At 41.9% G+C, this 19505-nt stretch overlaps 1 protein-coding gene across 5 annotated transcripts in view; it reads right to left on the reverse strand.

The window, feature by feature from the left end:
• Window positions 1-19505, reverse strand: part of FARP1 (FERM, ARH/RhoGEF and pleckstrin domain protein 1) — a 277566-nt gene that overhangs the window by 217424 nt on the left and 40637 nt on the right. Inside the window, exon 1 of one of the 5 annotated variants that reach the window (XM_012756989.3) lies at window positions 17898-19082. The exons of 3 other annotated variants lie outside the window; for them this stretch is intronic. The gene's annotated coding sequence lies outside the window, so the exon portion shown is untranslated. Of the gene's footprint in view, window positions 1-16119; window positions 19083-19505 lie in introns of those variants that run through there. One more of the 5 variants, XM_012756987.3, reaches the window with a different exon arrangement.

Consider the following 19505-nt stretch of genomic DNA (forward strand, 5'->3'; position numbering starts at 1 on the left):
CTTGTCCTACCTAAGCAAAGAGAGCAAGACCCCGAATCCCCCTTTCTTTCCCTCTTGCCAAAGATCCTCAAGTAAATATATATTCTAATCTTTAGTGCCTTGTCCTTTAAAAATCTCATTGAGTTAGCAATTAACAGGTATTTCCCACCTTCACTTCCTTCTTCTTTAGTCCTGCAATGACCTCATGCCTGTATTATTTCTACTTCTGGATACTGACGTTTTAGAACAAAGTATGCCACGCTTTCTTTTTGTTATCATACTTGCATGCAGACTACTGCTGTACATGGAAAGGTCTGTTTAATTCAAGCATAAATCCAGCCGAGAGTTTTGAGTTGAGCATCCTAAGAACGCCAAGGGAGCATCTCAGGACTGGCAAGTCATAAATGGGCACCCACAATGTTTAGTATCTACACTGGTAAGCCCAGCGACACGATGCCATCTTCTAGGTAAACAAGTCTAACAAACCTAACAGTATAAATATTAATTCAATGAATAAATACTAATCCACACTCTATTCTGACTTTACCCTCCAGTAACTTCCTCGGACCTCTGAATTCCTTGAGGAGTAGTCAAAGCAAAGGAGACTAATATTTCTTTCTTTGTGATGCATTACTGGTAGGTGATCATTCCTGACCTCAAAGTAAAAACTGTTTGCGAAACTACTTTATTCTTTTAGCTCTATTTGAAAAGTTGCTTTTAAAAAGTGCCAAGGCTTTTAAGCAGAGAAAAGATTAAAAAAAAAACTAGAGTTGTCTTGTCATAAGATCCTGACTTCAAGACTTCCTCTTGGAATTCACCCAAAAACAATAAGTAGTAGGCAAAAAAAAAAAAAATGCAAATTCCATCCCTGAGGAAACTAGAAGACATCTGTAACCCCAAACCACAAAATGTGAGAAAGAGTTGCCAAACTCCAGTGAAGGTCAGACGGAAGAGAAGAAAAATGCTTGCAGAGGCTGTGCATGCTGCAGATCTCAGTTGAAAACGGCAGAGGCAGATTCCCCCAAATAAATAACAAACCAGCAATAACTTTCTTGGAACAAGGACAGACATGCAGCTGAGCACGGATCTTTCCTTGGGCACAGTGCGATGTGAATGAGAAACCACACAGGCAGCCATATTTGTAGGAAGCCGTCTATTGCTGAGGCGAGGTGACAGGGACAGAGACCACATTAGGAACGTCACCAAGGTTCACTACCAAAGTCTAAGCAAGCAAGAGAAAAGCAAAGGTTGAAAGGATCACTCACATACACACACAGACACACACACACACACACACACCCCACCTCAAGTCGTAAGGATTCCCACCAGCATGGGGCATGACTCTGCCTGCTGGCCCACCTGAGGCTCCTGCAAATACCTAGTTCGTAAAGAACTCACCTAATAACGGGAAAAAAATACCTTTATGAAGATGCTGTAAGAAAAAAATGAAAGCAAATGACAGATCAACACTCAAGGAAATATTACATGCAACAAAGTAAAATTTTGCCCACTCATATTGTCATAAATTAGAGAACTTCATGAAATAACTGATTCCGTAGGCAAAAACATAAGAGGATTTACAAAAGTTCAGGGAAGCTATGGGAAGGCAACAGAAGGAAATAAAGAATGAGGGGGGAAATGGAAGAGTGAATAAAAATATCACCAAAATGCAGGCAGATCAGAAGGAGCTAAAAGGAAAGATGCATTGGTGAAAATACAAGGGATTTAAGGGCAAAGATTGAAAAAAGTGAGCAGATATTTAAAACAGAGAGAACTGCTTGATATGGAAGACAAAGAGAGTGATCCAACATATCCATAGTCAGTGTTCCTAAAGAAAAAAAATTAAAGAATGGAACAAAAAAAATTTTAAGGCATAACTTAGGAAAACATCTCAGAAGACAATTCTCCATAATAAATGAACATATCCTTTTTCCAGGAATAACTACCATAAAATGAACATATCCTTTTCCCAGGAATAACTACCATAAAATGAACATATCCTTTTCCCAGGAATAACTACCATAAAATGATCACCATCATGACATTTCCTGAGTCATCACTGGTGTTCAAAAATTAGAAAGGAATCATTTGGGCACCTAGGCAAAAAGTTCAAATAAAATATGAGGGGACAAAATTTCAGATTTGTTCACAGCAACATTTGAGGCTTAACAGCCAAAAATACAAAAGAACCAAAACTTTAAACACAGCCAAACTTCCATTCAAATATAATAACCAAATATTTCAAACAGGCAAGAATTCAGAAGAATGTTAGCCAAGCTCTTCTTGAAAAAAACTACTAAAGGAAAAACTTCAGCAAAACAAGAAGTCAGTGGTGAAAAAATGAAAAACAATTCCTAGTAAACTTTAAACTCATACCTTGCTGGAAACACAAAATGGTACAAAGACTTTGGAAAACATTTTGGCAGTTTCTTAAAAATTTAATAATAAGTTTACCACAGAACCCAGCACACCCTTCCCCCTAGTCACCTAGCAAATCCACTCCTACATATCTCCTCCACAATAAATGAAAACATATGTCTACATAGGAACTTGTATGCAGATGTTCATAGTCAAAAATTAGCCAAGCGGATAACCCAATAACCCAAATGTTCATCAACCGGTGAATGGAGAAACAAAATGTGATACACCCATGCAAGGGAACATTGTTCAGCAACAAAGAGAAACAAAATGCTGACAGGCGCCACAACAGGGATAAACCTCAAAAACATTTTGCAAACTGAAAAGAGTCAGATGCAGAAGACACCAAAGCACATGATCCGATTTATATGAAATATCCAGAAGAAGCTTTACTCAGAGGATAAGTATTCCAAGAGCAGTTGCCTGGGGCTGGCGCAGGAGCTGAGATTGACAGCAAAGGGTAGGAGGGACTGGGATCTTTCTGGGGTGACAGAAATGTTCTTAAACTAGATCGTGGTGATGGTCACACAACTCTGCAAATTTGCTAAAATATGCCTGCAATAGGTCAAAGTTATAACCCTATAATAACTTATACCTCAATAAATCTGCTAAAAATGTGTGTGTGTGTCCATGAATACTCCCGTGAACACACAGAACCTGCCTGGAGGGACAGAGAAGCACCCGGTATGAGAGCTGACCCCAGTGAGACAACGCTGGCCAGGGATGGCAGTGAGAAGGACTGCTCACTGTATGCTTTTGGACCTCTTCAGTTTTGTACCATATGCACATATTACCTGTTCATAAGTAATTCAACTTTAAAATTTTATCTACTAAAAGTACACAATCCTGCTGCCCATTTAGAGCATGAATCTAACAAGACAAAAATCAGTGAAGGGAGGCAACTACCAATCAAAACAGGTTGATGAAGAGGAACTTTTTGCAAGACAGTTTTTCTTTTTTCCCTTTACAGTTTTATTTATTTATTTTTTTGAGACAGAGTCTCACTTTGTTGCCCAGGCTAGAGTGAGTGCCGTGGCGTCAGCCTAGTTCACAGCAACCTCCAACTCCTGGGCTCAAGCGATCCTCCTGCCTCAGCCTCTGGAGTAGCTGGGACTACAGGCATGCGCCACCATACCCCACTAATTTTTTCTATATATATTAGTTGGCCAATTAATTTCTTTCTATTTATAGTAGAGACGGGGTCTCGCTCTTGCTCAGGCTGGTTTCGAACTCCTGACCTCGAGCAATCTGCCCACCTCAGCCTCCCAGAGTGCTAGGATTACAGGCGTGAGCCACTTTATTTTTTAAAAAATATTTTGTTTATCTTTTTCTTTTTTTGAGACAGAGTCTCACACTGTTGCCCCAGGTAGAGTGCAGTGGCGTCATCACAGCTCACTGCAACCTCAAACTCCTGGGCTCAAGCAATCCTACTGCCTCAGACTCCTGAGTAGCCGGGACTACAGGCATGTGCCACCATGCCAGGCTAATTTTTTCTATTTTTGGTAGAGACGGAGTCTCGCTCTCGCTCAGGCTGGTCTCGAACTCCTGGGCTCGAGCAATCCTCCCACCTCAGCCTCCCAGAGTGCTAGGATTGCAGGTGTGAGCCACCATGCCTGGCTACCATGCCCAGACCCCTTTCCAGTTTTAAATACAAGCAATTAAAAAATTCCAGATTAAAGAAAATTCATAGCAAGTTGTTATTCACAGGAGAAGCCCGAGAGGTAGATTTGCAGGAAGCTCAAGGGCTGGGTTCTGGGGCCCCCAAAGCACTTCTAAGCAAAGAAGTGTGCACTGCCAGTCCGTGGGGACGAGAATGAAGTGTGTCACACACTGAGGACAGCAAAGCACAAAGGGTGTGTGATAAATCCCCAAGAGCTCCCTTCATGTGGCTCAGCAGTTAGCAGCCGAAACTTCCCGGTGACAAAGCCACCTTGTGCTTCTGTCCCCTGGGGACCCCCAGGAGGAGGGAGATAACGCAGAAATGCTGCCAGCCAGGCAGCTCCTCAAGAGCACAGGCAGCTCAGTTCGGCTTTTCACAAGGAGTCAGATAAGGGGTTTTGAGAAAGTTCAAAAACAGCTATCTGTGCGGATAGATTTGCTTATTTCCAAAAAGTCAGTGAGCAAGAGAAACAACTGCAGATCAACTGTTCTGCATCAACCAGACACTTCAAATAAAGGAGGAACTCTTCGGCCTGTTTGATGATCACTTGGGAAAAGGAGACCAGGATATTAGCTGTCCTCAAGTAGGGTGCCCTATGTCACCAGCAAGAAAGGAAACGAGAATTAGCTGCAGAAACTAAATAAAGATTATTTCTTCACTGTCTCTTCTTGGCAACCATTGTAAAAAAGAAATCTCTCTCTTTTTTTTTTTAAATTAAATAGGCTATCTTCAATAACCTCAACATATCTCTAGAAAGTACTTTAAGGGAAACTCAGGGCAGAACAGAAATTCTCTGATTTTTATTACTTTCACAGAGGTTATTTCAAATGTCCAGTTTTAACCATATCCCTTTCTACTCAGAAACTTGAGTCTAATCAGTATCAAGTTAAAAGTAAGAATTCCCAGCAGAGCATTTCAATGATCTGCCATAATGTCTCTCCTTCCCACTCAACACTTCCTAATCCAGGGGACCCCACTGCACAGCGCACCTGCCTTCTCCTGGCTCTGTGCTTTTGCCGTTCTGATTCTTCCTGATAACATACTCTAAGTTGGTTCATGGGGACAAAGATACGGTCAGACAGAAGGAATAAATCCTAGTATTTGACAGTACAGCAAGGAAATGACAGTGAATGATAATGTATTGTATATTTCAAGATAGCTAGAAGAGAAGATTGGAATGCTCCCAACACAAAGATAATATTTGAAGTGACAGACATCCTAATTATCCTGATGTGATCATTGTTCATTGTATACGGGCATCAAAATTATGACACGTATCCCAAAAATATGTACACATCAATTTTTAAAAAGAAAAAAAGACTAGAAGGGAAAAAACAATAAAACATATCCAAAAAAAAAAAAAATCTATTCTCTAGCCAGCTCCAAAATCATCTACTCCAGAAAGCCTTTCCTGATTGGTGGGGACATCACTGTAGCCTTCCTGGGATTTTGCTTATATTTGGTTTATAATTCATATGCTTTTCAGGCCTTTCTCTTTTCCCAAATTGCAGCTAGGTTACAGGTCCTGAGAGGCAGGGAGGGGTCTCCCCCACACCAGGGAGTGCCACATTTCTCCTCTTGTTTCTGTGAAAGACACAGCCCTTCAACTTGGGGGTCCTGGACCCAGGAACTGTGAGAACATCAGGCCAGTCACTTATGGACTCTGGAAGTCACCTCCCTTAGATTATAAATCCCTTACCTAAGAAACAGTGAAAGAGCCTACCATATACAGCAATAGTTCTTAAAAAGTGCTCGAGAGTCAGCAGCACCAGCATGAGGCAGGGGCTCAGGGGCTCTTTAGCAACGGAAATTCTCAGCCTCAGCCCAGGCCCTGCAGGATCAGAGCGGGGGTGGGGCGCCTGGGTTTTAACCAGCCTTCTGGGTGCCGTGCAGGCTCTAGTCTGAGAACCCCTGCTCTACTCCTGAGGGTCCCGGTGAGGGTTAGCTCAGGCAACAGTGGTAGAACCACCTGCCACAAACTACACACCTACTTGGTTGGGTAACTTCACCAAGAAATCATCTCTCTGCCAAGTTTCCCATATGCACCACATGCAGCGAGTGCCTGATTTTTTTCCATAGCTCTAGGCAAGAAAAAGTGGTACTCCTTTTCCAATCAATTTTTTTTTTTTTTTTTTTTTTTTTTTTTTTTTGAGACACAGTCTTGCTTTGTTGCCCAGGCTAGAGTGAGTGCCGTGGCTGCAGCCTAGCTCACAGCAACCTCAATTTCCTGGGCTCAAGCAATCCTTCTGCCTCAGCCTCCCGAGTAGCTGGGATTACAGGCATGCACCACCATGCCCGGCTAATTTTTTCTATATATATTAGTTGGCCAATTAATTTATTTCTATTTATAGTAGAGACGGGGTCTCGCTCTTGCTCAGGCTGGTTTCGAACTCCTGACCTCGAGCAATCCACCCGCCTCGGCCTCCCAGAGTGCTAGGATTACAGGCGTGAGCCACCGCGCCCGGCCCCAATCAATTTTTAATTTACACCCTAACCTTGTTCTAAAAGTGACTTAAGTCAATCCTTTTGTTTGCATTTTCACTGATTTTGCAGAGCATATTTCCTTCATTAAATAGATAGATATGCAAAGACAAAAAAGTGTGATTCATGGAGGTGGAAGTAAAAGGTACCAGGAGAAGGCTCATTTATCCTGGTAGAAAATTCAGGAAACCAGAAAAAAAAAAAAAATCCAATAAGTCACGTTTTCATGATGTCAATTTCTTCACGATTGTGAGAAACAAACTTCAAACTTCAGCTCGCCCCTCTTTCTACCTCTAAGTAAAAGGTCAGGGTAAACAAAATGTAAGGAGAAAGGTGGTCTCAGTTCCACGCTAGCAACACCCTCGCAATGTAAACAGAGGCACATTTCTTAGGCGGCAGCCACGCTCACTCTACTTGACACACATCATTCTCTTCCACTCACTAAAGAAAGTCTCTCTAATTGACACCAATCAGCCTCTCCAAATATTTGGAGAAAGCACCCAACCCTTGCCTGGGCCATAATGAGGATGCAGCGTATCACTGGGTTTGCTTACTCAATGCCTTTGAAAATAACAAACATGTTTAAAGTACACCATTGTTCCAGTGTCACAGTAATAGAGATCGTCACCATTAACAAACATTTATAAGGGCCTGTACGTTCCAGCAACTACACTGAGCGCACTACACAGGACACAAAGTGGTGATGTGGCACCCTAGGGTTCTGTCATTATGGGATGTGCAATCTATCAGGCAAGAGAACAGGTACCCAGAGATAATTGTTGAAGGCAACTCATTTACTTCTGTCTGATGACAGGTAGTACATGATTTTTTTTTTAAACCTCAGCAAGACAGGGTGTCACTTTACCGAGGACCTGGGACGTCGGCTAGTCCTTGACAAAAGGCTAACAGTTCTTAGGTATCATGTACCAGGAGCTGTGCTGATGGTGAAGGCAGACAAAGGTGGGAAAATGGTGAAAAGGAAATGAGAAAGGCAGGGAAGAGGCAGGCGTTGGTCTGCTTGAAATAACAGGCCAGGGAGTGAGACGTTCCTCTGATGGATGAGAATGAGCCGCTGAGAATTTTAAGACGAGGTAAAACCATGCGTGCAGTTTTAAGAAAAAAGTGGACAGTGTGTGTTGGCTGGATGAGGTCAATCGGGATCACGCAAGAAAAGATGGTGATGACAATGAGGAGACAGGAAAAGGAGGCAAGTCCTGGGGACACTTTGACAGTAAGAACCATCAGACGCTCATGACAAACCGGATGAAGACGATGGAATTACGGGCAAGTCCAGAAGTTAGATGCCAGTGAGAGACAGAACAAAGAAGCACTTCGACGATCCATGTGGCTGGCTGAGGTGACTGCAGGGCACCAAGGGAGGATGTCCAGGAAGGTTCTAAAGGTCACTGCCTCGATTTCCCCAGCACTCCCCATTCCTCAGCCCCACCACCACCACCTCTCAAACGCTTTCTCCAAAGTTCTACTATGCCGAGCTGAGCAGGGGGTCCATAAGCCACCCACCCAGGAGTCGGAGGGCACCCTGACAGTGGGTCACACCTCAGAGCGGGAGGCTGGGAAGAACACAAAAAGAAAAGACCAAGAGGTGGGCTGGAGCCACTACCCACAGGCAGGGAGGGGAGGTCTCCCGAGAAGGAATCCCAATTCTCGGTGCTGGGAGCACTTCTAGGGAACATCAACGACAACTCCACCTCTCTCTGCTGGGTGAATCCCATAGTCACAAAAGACTGAGCTGAAAATCCACTGTAAAATCCAAGCAGGAACCAAGGAGGCAAGAGCACCGAGCCCACAGGCCCAGCCTGGCTGGGGGTGCAAGAATGAGGACTAAGAAATGTCCATTCATCACTCTTGAAGTTCTGACCCAGGTCGGGCAAAGGCAATATATGTAACCTGAACATTTCTACTCCCATAATATGCTGAAATAAAAAAATAAAATAAAATAAAATAACCTCAAAAACAGGGAAAAAAAAAAAAAAAGCAAAGCTCAGGTGTGATCGTGCAGTTGCTGCTACAAAGAGAAAAGGTTTCAGTGGAGAAAGGGAGGAAGCAGCTGGACTGATCAGCAATGTGGATAGTAAATATTTCAGCCTGTGCTTTTTTTTTTAATGAATTGACTTTATCCATTTTATCCAGTCATGCATTGACTTTATCCCCACCTTCCCCACCCTGCCTCCTGACGACCACTCATCTCTTTCCTGTCCCTATGAGTCTGCCTTCTCCACAATGCCATACAGTTGGAGTCACGGAGTCTGCAGCCTTCTCAGACTGGCTGCTTTCACAAAGCAACATGCATTCCGCTTCCCCCATGTCTTCTTTTTGTAGCTTGAGAGCTCACTCCTTTTTATTGCTGAATAATATTCCACTGTACCACAGTTTATCCATTCCCCTACTGAAAAAACATCATGGTTGATTCTAGTTTGGGGCCTACTCTGAAATGCTTTTCAGTTACAGAAATTGGAGCAAGTAGATGTCACCTCTAAAGGTAGCAGAATGAGCTTGAGGTTGGAAATGCGAGGCAGAGAGTCCCTGGGCTCACTGGACAGACAATGTGCTATCACTATCTGGCTGCTAACAGGTAATTTTAGCTGATCTCAGAGGTCCTGCGGGATAACTTGCCTCCTTTAATTCATGAGAAAGTAACAGGACTTAATAACTAAAAATGTGTCTGGAGAGTTACATTTTAGGAAAAAAAAAAAGGCTCTAGGTATTTTCTTTAATAAACTACAAAGAATTGTTAAATATGTTTCCAAATCAAGTCAGCATATTCCCAACAGCCTCATTATTTAATAAGGAAGTTTTCAGTAAGAAATTCTCCTAACCTTCTACCTCTGCTAAAGTGTCAAATGCTCTAGAAATATATGCCAAGATTTAAACACATGCTGCATCATGTGTAACATTCCACTGACATCTATTCTGGAGTAATGGCATGATTTTATACAACTTTAAGAAAAAGGAAAGCATTTCCTGCAGCTTACCAAATCCACTGAATGAGAACCGAGAGGGCTTCCTTCAAGATGGGTAAAGGAAAGCAATTTCTATTTAGCCATTAAAAATTAGACTATTAAATTCTCTAAGTTTCAATATTATTCTGGAAATAAACTATCAGTATTATTACAAGCCAAATGACAAAATAAAATACAACAGAAGTGTGAAGGCTATCACCTCCTGGAACACTTCCCCTAGAATTGATGATTAATTACAATAGTGAAATGTCAAGGAAAAAAAGTATATAATAAAGTGAAATCCCTTGTGAAAAAAAATGAGAAAGTTTAAACGTCGGCCTCGCCGATAAATAAGGTATTTAATTAAACAATGTTGTCTGCTAAAAAAAATTAACAACTATGAACGGCACATTGTTGCTGTGGACTGCTGAAATGGAGAGAAAGTGACTTAGATTTAGGCACTATCTGATTGTCCACCAAGCTGGAGTCATTCCTCAGCATGACAAAGAAAAATCACTAGCTGAGGAGACCTGGTTCTAATCCTAACTTTTGACATTTTGAGTGTATTGTAAAATTAACTCTCTCTCCTGGATTTTAGGCTTCTCATTCATAGAAATATGGAAAAAAAAAAAAAAAATAGGCCGGGCGCGGTGGCTCACGCCTGTAATCCTAGCTCTCTGGGAGGCCGAGGCGGGCGGATTGCTCAAGGTCAGGAGTTCAAAACCAGCCTGAGCAAGAGCGAGACCCCATCTCTACTATAAATAGAAAGAAATTAATTGGCCAACTGATATATATATAAAAAATTAGCCGGGCATGGTGGCGCATGCCTGTAGTCCCAGCTACTCGGGAGGCTGAGACAGAAGGATCGCTCAAGCCCAGGAGTTTGAGGTTGCTGTGAGCTAGGCTGACGCCACGGCACTCACTCTAGCCTGGGCAACAAAGTGAGACTCTGTCTCAAAAAAAAAAAAAAAAAAAAAAGAAATATGGAAAAAAAATAAAAGAACTATTACTTTAACTTAACCAACACTTATGCAGCACTTTCTACATGGCGGCACTACTCTAAGGGTTTTGTAAATACTTTTTTTTTTTTTTGAGATAGGGTCTCACTCTGTCATCCAGGCTGGAGTGCAGTGGTATTGTCATAGCTCACAGCAGCCTCAAACTCCTGGGCTCAAAAGATCCTCCTGCCTCAGACTCCCAAGTAGCTGGGACTATATAGGTGGGCAACACCATACCCAGACAATTTTTCTATTTTTCTGCAGAGGTAGGATCCAACTATGTTACCCAGGCTGGTCTCAAACTCCTGGCCTCAAGTATTCCTCCTGCACTGGCCTCCCAAAGTGCTGGGATCACAGGCATGAGCCATCACCCCCAGTCCACCATTAACTTATATAATCCTCACAAGTACCATTAGGTGGACACTATCACTGACCGCTTTTACAGGTGAGGGAACTAAGTAAGGCACAAGAGATGAACTTGCCCACAGTCATGCAGCTGGTACAAGACAGGCACAGGACCAGATGCAGACAGGCTGGTGCACAGTGCTCGGTCTCAACCCTCACACCATGGGCCCTCTTGGACACGACAATCTCTCAAGCTGTCACCCTCTCTACCACCCGGTGACCTTACAATTCAGTCATTTTAGATGCAATCACAAAGTCTCCCAAACCTCACCCCTTTTCTAGCACCAAGGAGCCAATCGAGCTACTGAGCAAATCACCCACATAAGCTATCAGGGATGCTCTGAAGGAGAAAACTGTAACAACTCATCAAAATGTTTTATTAAATTATTACTACACCTATAAAGACTATGGGGGTACTACTGTCTTTTATGGGTCTAAATTGTGCATTTTTAAATGTCTAAAAACCTCTCCCACTGCCATTAGCAAGGATTTATCACAAACACTCTACTGACACAACAGATCACAGGACACACCGAGCACCCACAAGAGATGCCCACCGCGCTGCTTCTTCCCCTGTGCAGTCCGAAAGGCGCTCCAACCACGCTCGGAAGCCCTTCCTGAAGTTTGGGTTAGAGCTCAACACACTCAGAGCACAGGCAAACCACTGCTCTTACAAGCAGTCGAACCCTGCAGAGCTTCAACACTGACAGACACGAGGCAGACGCTGGCAGGCAAAGAAAAACAAAAGCCCAGGGGAAATACAAAGATAACCCTTCCTCTCCCAAAGCAAACGCTCGGTTCCCACGGATCACACTGCTTGGTCAAGACAGGCAGATACGGAACCAGATCCAGGACCCGTCCTCAGCCCCACATCCCGAAAGGGAAAAGCTGACAGTGAGGAGTAAGTTCCAGATCACCTTCTGGCCAAAGGGACAAGTCATAGTCTGGAAGGAAACATCCAAGCACAGTGCTTCTATTTCTGTAACTGTGGAGAAATGTACCTTTTTCCACTTAAAATCATTTCACCTTCCCACAAAGCGCTTCCACCTAGTAGCAAGTGGCATTCATTAAAGCACTTGTTTGCATTACTTAGTTTAATACTCATGATTCTACACAACCCTATGGGGCAGGGAGCTGGAGAAGGAAGTTTTATTGGGAGCATCTGTGAAACACTAGCGAGCTGGGAAGGGGCAGGGAAGGCCACCCAGAGCCTGGGCTGAAGGCCGGGCAGTGTCAGGCCCTTCACTAGCCGGTCTCCTGCTCCTTCCACAGCCCAGAGAAGGTGCCACGGCCTCTGTTTCCCAGACGGGCTGCCTGAGGCTTAGTTACATAGCAGCCAAAATCTAGACGGCACCAACATCCTATAAAATCCCCTCTAACGAGCCATTAGTCCAGGAAACACAAACCTAATCGGTACAATAAGGGCAGAAGTAACAGTATCTGCAAAGCAGGAAATGACAAATAAGAAGCATACATTTTTCTTAAGTCATACTGCAGCTTTTCAAATAAGAATAATTTTGCTTGCACACAAACATTCACCTATAACAGTTCTACGTATGTTATACATTCTCAGATCATAAAACATAAAATTAGAAATAGGAAAGCAAAATTCAACCAATCACTTGCAAGCTCAAATAGTCTTTTGTAGTAAAACATCAGTTGGAAGAAATTAAAAAAAAAAAAGTCACTAAGGATATTTTTTTTTTACTAAGGATATTTTTAACATTGAAAATATAAGTAAATGGTATTCTACCAAAGCCTCGCTGAAAAGAAAATGTATTCTTCTCTATACCAATATAAGCAAAAATAATATACAAAGTCTTTATCTAAAGACTCTTGAAACAATGCAAAAAAACAAAAAGTAAAAAGTAAACAAAAAATATAACCTATTATCGAAACCATAAACAGGCTAACAAAAAAAAACAGAAAGTAGTTATGAAATTTTCCTCTTCCCCAAGTCTATATAAATATGCCTGAGTATTTTTTCTAAATTTTCATATAAACAATCTATTTTTTTAAAAAAAAAGTTATATTCCTAAGCTCATTTTACTTGAGCCAAAAAAAAAGAACATTTAAAAAGAAAATTATACTCAAATCTTAATGAAATCCTAAGCAAGCAATGAAAACCCCACAAAAAGAGTATCTACTATGAATAAGCAGGATTTAAACTGAGAACTCTGGTTTGGAATAACCCATGGAAAACTATCCACTTGAAAAGATATTATCGATCATATAACTGATATACTAAAATGGCATTCAAAAATTGAACATCTTTATTAGTACTCTCATTTATATGAGCACTAAAGAGCAACTAACTGGTAACAGATACAGCAAAATAAGTTTTTTTTTTGGAGGTGAGATTAGGTGTGATTTTTATATCTCTTCTTTTCAGAAGGTCCAAAAGTCAACGTGAAATGGCCACCCATCTGATGCCAGGACAGTCAGGCCCACCCCAGGACAAACGGACAGGAACCCTTCTTGGCCAACAGTTAGGGCAACTCTCACGTGTGCCTGCCAGGAATGCCCAGGGAGAGAGCTGCCCAGCCATCCTCCAGAGCAGGTGACACTGAGGCCCAGAAAGGCTCCTATCACCGGTAGGTGAGAGGGCTGGGCCTACAGGGATAGACGAAACATAGATCAAGGCAGGGGACATTAGCTGCCCACCTGCAGAGGTTGCCACCAACCAATCCTGGGCTCTATGACTGGTTAAAAGAAATCACAAAGCTCTATCTTCATTGTGCCAAGTAACCTAACATCTATTTAATGTCTTAAATTTCTTATTATCTTGAAAACAGAAAGGTGACCATAAATATATGTCATTCCACTGAATGTAGATCCAGCATTACAGCATTTAAACTTCGTGTCAGTGCAACTGAACAAAGAACACAGCAACCTCTCCTCTCGAACCCTTGACTCTCATACATCCTCAGCTTCCAACATCCACTTCTGCTTCAACTAAGTCCGTCACAAGGGAAAGCTATCTTGATCATGTACATCATGCATTTCTTTGTGGGCAAGCAGTTTTGGAGCAGCCATCCTACCAGGGCAATTGCATAGAGCTCAGGAATGATCAGCTATAAAAAGTTACTTCTATGTGCCCCAGGTAGCAGAACTTCGACTGCGGGTCTCAAAAAATAACAGTTTTAAAGTTGAAAACCCTTACAATTCCATATTTATTATGACCATTATAAAACAAATTATCATTCCAACATTAACTATTTTGTTTATATTAAACTTTTAAATTGCGATTAATAATTATCTTGATCAATGCCAATAATCAATGGTCACTAATTAGCAATTTAAAGAATGCACAGGTAGATGGGGAGATAACCCTGTCACTGTTCAGGAAGAACCAAATACCAGTAGTATGAACAGGCTTAAGTTAATATACAAATTTTCTACAGTATAAAAATTCATGAAGATCACTTTAGAGAGTATGAAAAGCAATAGAAAAATCCATCTAGAAAATAAGCAGGTGGTGAAACTAAAGAATCTACTAATCTTATGTAGTCCAGAAATTAAAATGTCCTGCTAAGAAGCTATTGTCCAAATGGATCACCTCCTTTCCATCTCTGGCAGATTTCTAGGCTGGCAGATCAGAAAATTTCTGGAGCCATCACGAAGCTGGATTTCCACAAGGCATTTGGCATAAACGTGCACAACACGGTTATGAATCAGACAGGAATAAAGGCTGGGTGACAGTACAACAAAGGGGGTGCCACTTGAAGAATGTGCCCAAAGAGCTTTGAATAATTAAAGAACATCTCCCCCTAAAACTCTGAGTCCCAGAAAAAAAGGCCCTATTCTTGTTACTCACCAGATATCTTGTATTAACTACTTCAATGAAGGCTTTAATGGCATGCAAATCATAACTAACACAGAGAAATGCCGGGAGGAAATTTAACAGCAATGTACTAAACGCCTCATAGGACATCTCTTCCTAGACTATGATCCCCCTCACTCTGACAGGTTGCTCTAAATAAAGAAGTCAGCCGGCTGCTTCTACTTCAGCACACTTCTTTTATGACGGGAAATAAACATATGCAAGAAGAGTCTGGCTGTCTGGTGACACGGCAGCCATAATTAGCAGAAGGCGAGGGTGCACAGCATGGCATCTTACTCGTGAAAGGTTACTGAGCCCTGAGATTTGTGTGGGTGTGATATATACAGCAATCTAATTTGTAGCTTAGGTAAAGGACCGGAGAAACACAGACATCTCCCTCAATCTATTTCACTTGGTAACATACCCATTTAAGATTAGAGGGACCAAGTCCTTTCTCTTTGCTTGTATGAGCAAATTTCTCTGGCTTTCTCACTTTTCTTCTTAATCTAAAACATCTGCCCATAATCAATAGTTTTTCTTAAAATGGCAAAAGAAATTTTCCTGGAGATTAGTTTTCTGAAATTAGAACAGCAAGGAACAGTCAATACCACACTGCTGGCAGTGATGGAAATGTAATTCGACGCACACAGAAATCAATATGCGCCAATTCTATAAATACTGCAGGCGTCCTGTAATTTGCTATTTACAGAAATTTAGCTTTGGGAAATCATCTCAAGGAATAAAAACACTATAAGCACAAAGGTGTAGTATTTACATTAATGCCAACTCAAAACACCCAAAGAAAGGTTAACCAAACTACGGTACATCTGCTACCTGAAATAGTATACACTCAGAAATTATAAACATGAAGACTATAAAACATAGAAGACTCAACTTGCTATAAATATAGTTTTTATAAAAAAAATTTCATCTGTAGATTGATGATGAACGCATTCCCAGGGTCTGGATGTCAGAGGCAAAGAATCTGACCTGTTGGGGTTTCGGGATTGTAAGTCACTTCTCTCCTTCTTTAACGGAGAGGCTGGTATTACTGCTGTATTGCAAGAGGGGGAAAAAAGAAAACTGAAAATAAAATGAAGTCACACAGTAGCCTATGATGCCTTCATAACTGGATGAAATTCATCTTGGTAGTCTACAGACACTAAACAGGTGTTATTTCAAATATTTACTCTCATACTGATGAATACTTGGAACCCAAAAAACATTTTCCACTGTTACATGGTAAAAGAGTTCTCAATCCAACCCTGAAAAGCTCATTTCACCACAACGAAGCTTAATAACAGTATGAACAAGACCTAACTACTATTTATAGTTTCATTTCTTCCGAAAAGTATATCGTGAAGCCCAATTCAAAGTCCCCAGTGCTCATTTCACCTCTTCAGAGACTCCTAAGGCTGCTCTTTGGCATTGAGAATACAGGCAGGTGATCAGGGGTCAGTCGGTCAAGGGTTCTGGAGGTTGAAGCACCTGGAAGCAGGAAAAACGGACCAATGTGGGGAACCCAGCAGCAGAGGTTACCATGGCAGCGGGGACTGGCCTGGGAGTTCCCAGAATGCCTCCAGCAGCACAGGGCGGGGGAGGAAGGTCCTGGCCGAGATGTCTGTCTACTCTCAGCTCTTAGGGAGGCCTGGGTGTCGGTGGGCACAGAGCCAGGGGCAGGTCTGGGGAGGTTGTGGGAGGCAGAGCTCTACATCTAGAGTACTCATAACTGCTATTCTGGAGTGAAGGGCTACGTCACTGCTTTTAATGTAAAAAAAAAAAATAAGAAGAAGAAAGAAAATCAGCCACACGCAGTGGCTCATGCCTGTAATCCCTGTGCTTTGGGAGACCAAAGCAGGATGATCACTTGAAGCCGGGAGCTTGACACCAGCCTAAGCAACACAGCAAGACCCCATCTCTACAAAAATTATTTTCAAAAAATTAGCGGGGCATAGTGGCATGCTCCTGCAGTCCCAGCTACTAGGGAGGCTGAGGTGGGTGGAGTGACTGAGGCCAGGAGTTCGAAGCCACAGCGAGCTAGGATAAGGCCGCTGTACTTTGGCTTGGGCAACAGAGCAAGACTCTGTCTCTAAAGGGGAAAAAGAAAAGAAAACTGCAGAAACCATAGTTCATAGATCTGCTTGGAATACCATATGATGCTTGTTACCTATCTATTACCAGGCTGGGAAAGAAATGGGCTCTGCGAATTACCTATCGGTTCAACCTTGATTTTGCTTCTAATAAATTTGAGAGACAGAAAACAGTACAAAATAAACACAGAGTTAAAGACCTTAGGTAGGAGCTTCTTCAAACATTGATTTATAATGAATATACCTCTAGCAAGAATAGCCTAAGAAAAAGTGAATTTTTTCAGAGTATTACCATTTCTGAAGGTCATGTAGAGGTACACCATAGGAATAGAATTCATTTTAAAAGGCTTGCACAGTAATTGTTCCAATGTCAACCCAAAATAACCTTGCAGAAAAGGAGAAAAATGTTAAATATTTTTAAAAGAAAATGACAAAGAAGTGGGAATCGCTTTAATCCTACTACCATTATAATTCTTCAGCAGATCAGCTCAAAAAGAGACAAGTTAATATAAAGCTATTACAGACAGGGTAAAGAAAACCAAAGGCACAAGGACATGGGGGAACAAAAGTGTTAACAGCAAAGGACAGAGAGGGGACAAATTTTAGTCACTAAATAGACATTTCTAGTAAAGGAAACACTGATAATGTGAAGACAAAACTTACATGAAAAAGATAAAAGTAATTACTTTTTAGTAAGAATCACCCACAAGATTTTTGTTAACAGAAATCATAACTATCAACTGTTGCTTCTGAAATTGTGATAATACACTAACTACATTTGAAATCTTTCCTGGGGAACTGAAAATAAAAATGTAAAATATATTATATTCTTAGGCTTCAAACTAGTTTTTAAATTGAAAATTCAACTATGCCCAACTTGAGAAGTCTCTGTAAATGCACGGTAATAATGAGTAAACACCCTCCCTATTGAATATGTATTTAATTTGAATACACACTGGGTTGGTTGGGGAATTTCTATTCCTATAATTTACATAATCTGGCTGCCTGATTTATCATTTACTCAAATCCTTTTCTGTACAGCTTATTATAATACCAGGTTTCTTTTTCTTTTTTTTTACTCACCCAGTAGCCCAAGATGAATATAATACCAGGTTTCTTAACAGAATATTTAATCATCCTCTCATCACCAAAAGCTGTTACTATTTGCCTGTGACCATGACCAAGGTGTGACGTAGAAAATGAAAAGGTGTCTTCTGTGGACTTGGCCTGAAAAAGACCATGGTAATTTAGGTAGACAAAGGATATGTACTGAAGAAAGTATTAAGAATTAAAGACCTTAAATACATTGAAAATGCTTTCCCTGCACTGTTGCATGATGACAAAAAAAAAAAAAAAAGTTGCTCTTTTCTAACCAGCACAGCCTTAAGAAGCCTGCCTAGGCTGCCTGATCTACTTAAAGCCCTGCAAAAAGCAAAAGTGTAAGCACTTGGCCACTGTGCACGCCTTTACTTTACTCCTGGTTAACAAAAATGTCCCTATCAGAAAGCATCCATCAAGCCACCTGGCCCAGGTCATTCCCTGGGACATCAAGGCAAGTGGCCCAACATCACAGGACAGGTAGAAGAGGAAGTGCTCTCTCTCCCGCCCTGTGGCCAAGGACAATGGAAGCCAATGGAGGCCTGACACCTGTCGAGCTGGCAAGCTTCCCCGAGCCTTATCGGTTTGCCACCAACCCGGAGTTGCAACCTCAGAAACATCCTGGTGCTAGAGGCCAAGGATTGTCCTCACCACACATAAGGTCCATCTCTGTCAATCAGAGGATGAGTCTGGGCGCACCTGGTGTGTCCTGGCTATCCAGGACACGGATTCCTGTTTCACACCACAAACAGCTTGGGAGGGGGACCACTCAGGGACCCAACAGGGTCCTTCCAGGGCAGCAACTGCAGACAGCTCAGCCTCCACCTTCCTCAGAGCCACAAAGAGGGCCTGCACGGGCCCTCTGGTCAACCTGGACAGCTCAGAAAGCAGTCAGAGCCCAAAGGCATTTCTTTATGCCTTTAAGATATCGTACCCTCGCCTTCACATCTAGAAACTTCATTCTTTCAAGAAATATTTATTGAGCCGTCTATTTTTTTTTTTTTGAGTTTGACAAATCTATTGGTATTTTAGTAAAGAAATTCATCTCAGTCATTTCTCTCTCTCATCTTGACCTTAGGTTAATATTTCATTTGGGTCAAGAAAAGAATATGAGGTTGAGCGCGGTGGCTCACGCCTGTAATCCTAGCACTCTGGGAGGCCTAGGTGGGCGGATTGCTCGAGGTCAGGAGTTTGAAACCAGCCTGAGCAAGAGCGAGACCCCGTCTCTACTATAAATACAAAGAAATTAATTGGCCAACTAATATATATATAGGAAAAATTAGCCAGGCATGATGGCACATGCCTGTAGTCCCAGGTACTTGGGAGGCTGAGGCAGGAGGATCGCTTGAGCCCAGGAGTTGGAGGTTGCTGTGAGCTAGGCTGACGCCACAGCACTCACTGTAGCCTGGGCAACAAAGCGAGACTCTGTCTTAACAAAAAGAAAAGAATATGTAGGAGAGGGATGTTATTTTAACAAACAGTAAAATGGGCAAAAATGGATAGTTTGCCTACCTTAAAGTAAGTTAAAGTTAAATTCATGTATCTTGATAAAATTAAATGATGTTTCCATTGATGTTTCCTTTGTTTCTTACA

Source organism: Microcebus murinus, chromosome 13 (assembly GCF_040939455.1).
Source record: "Microcebus murinus isolate Inina chromosome 13, M.murinus_Inina_mat1.0, whole genome shotgun sequence".
Classification (NCBI taxonomy): Eukaryota; Metazoa; Chordata; class Mammalia; order Primates; family Cheirogaleidae; genus Microcebus; species Microcebus murinus.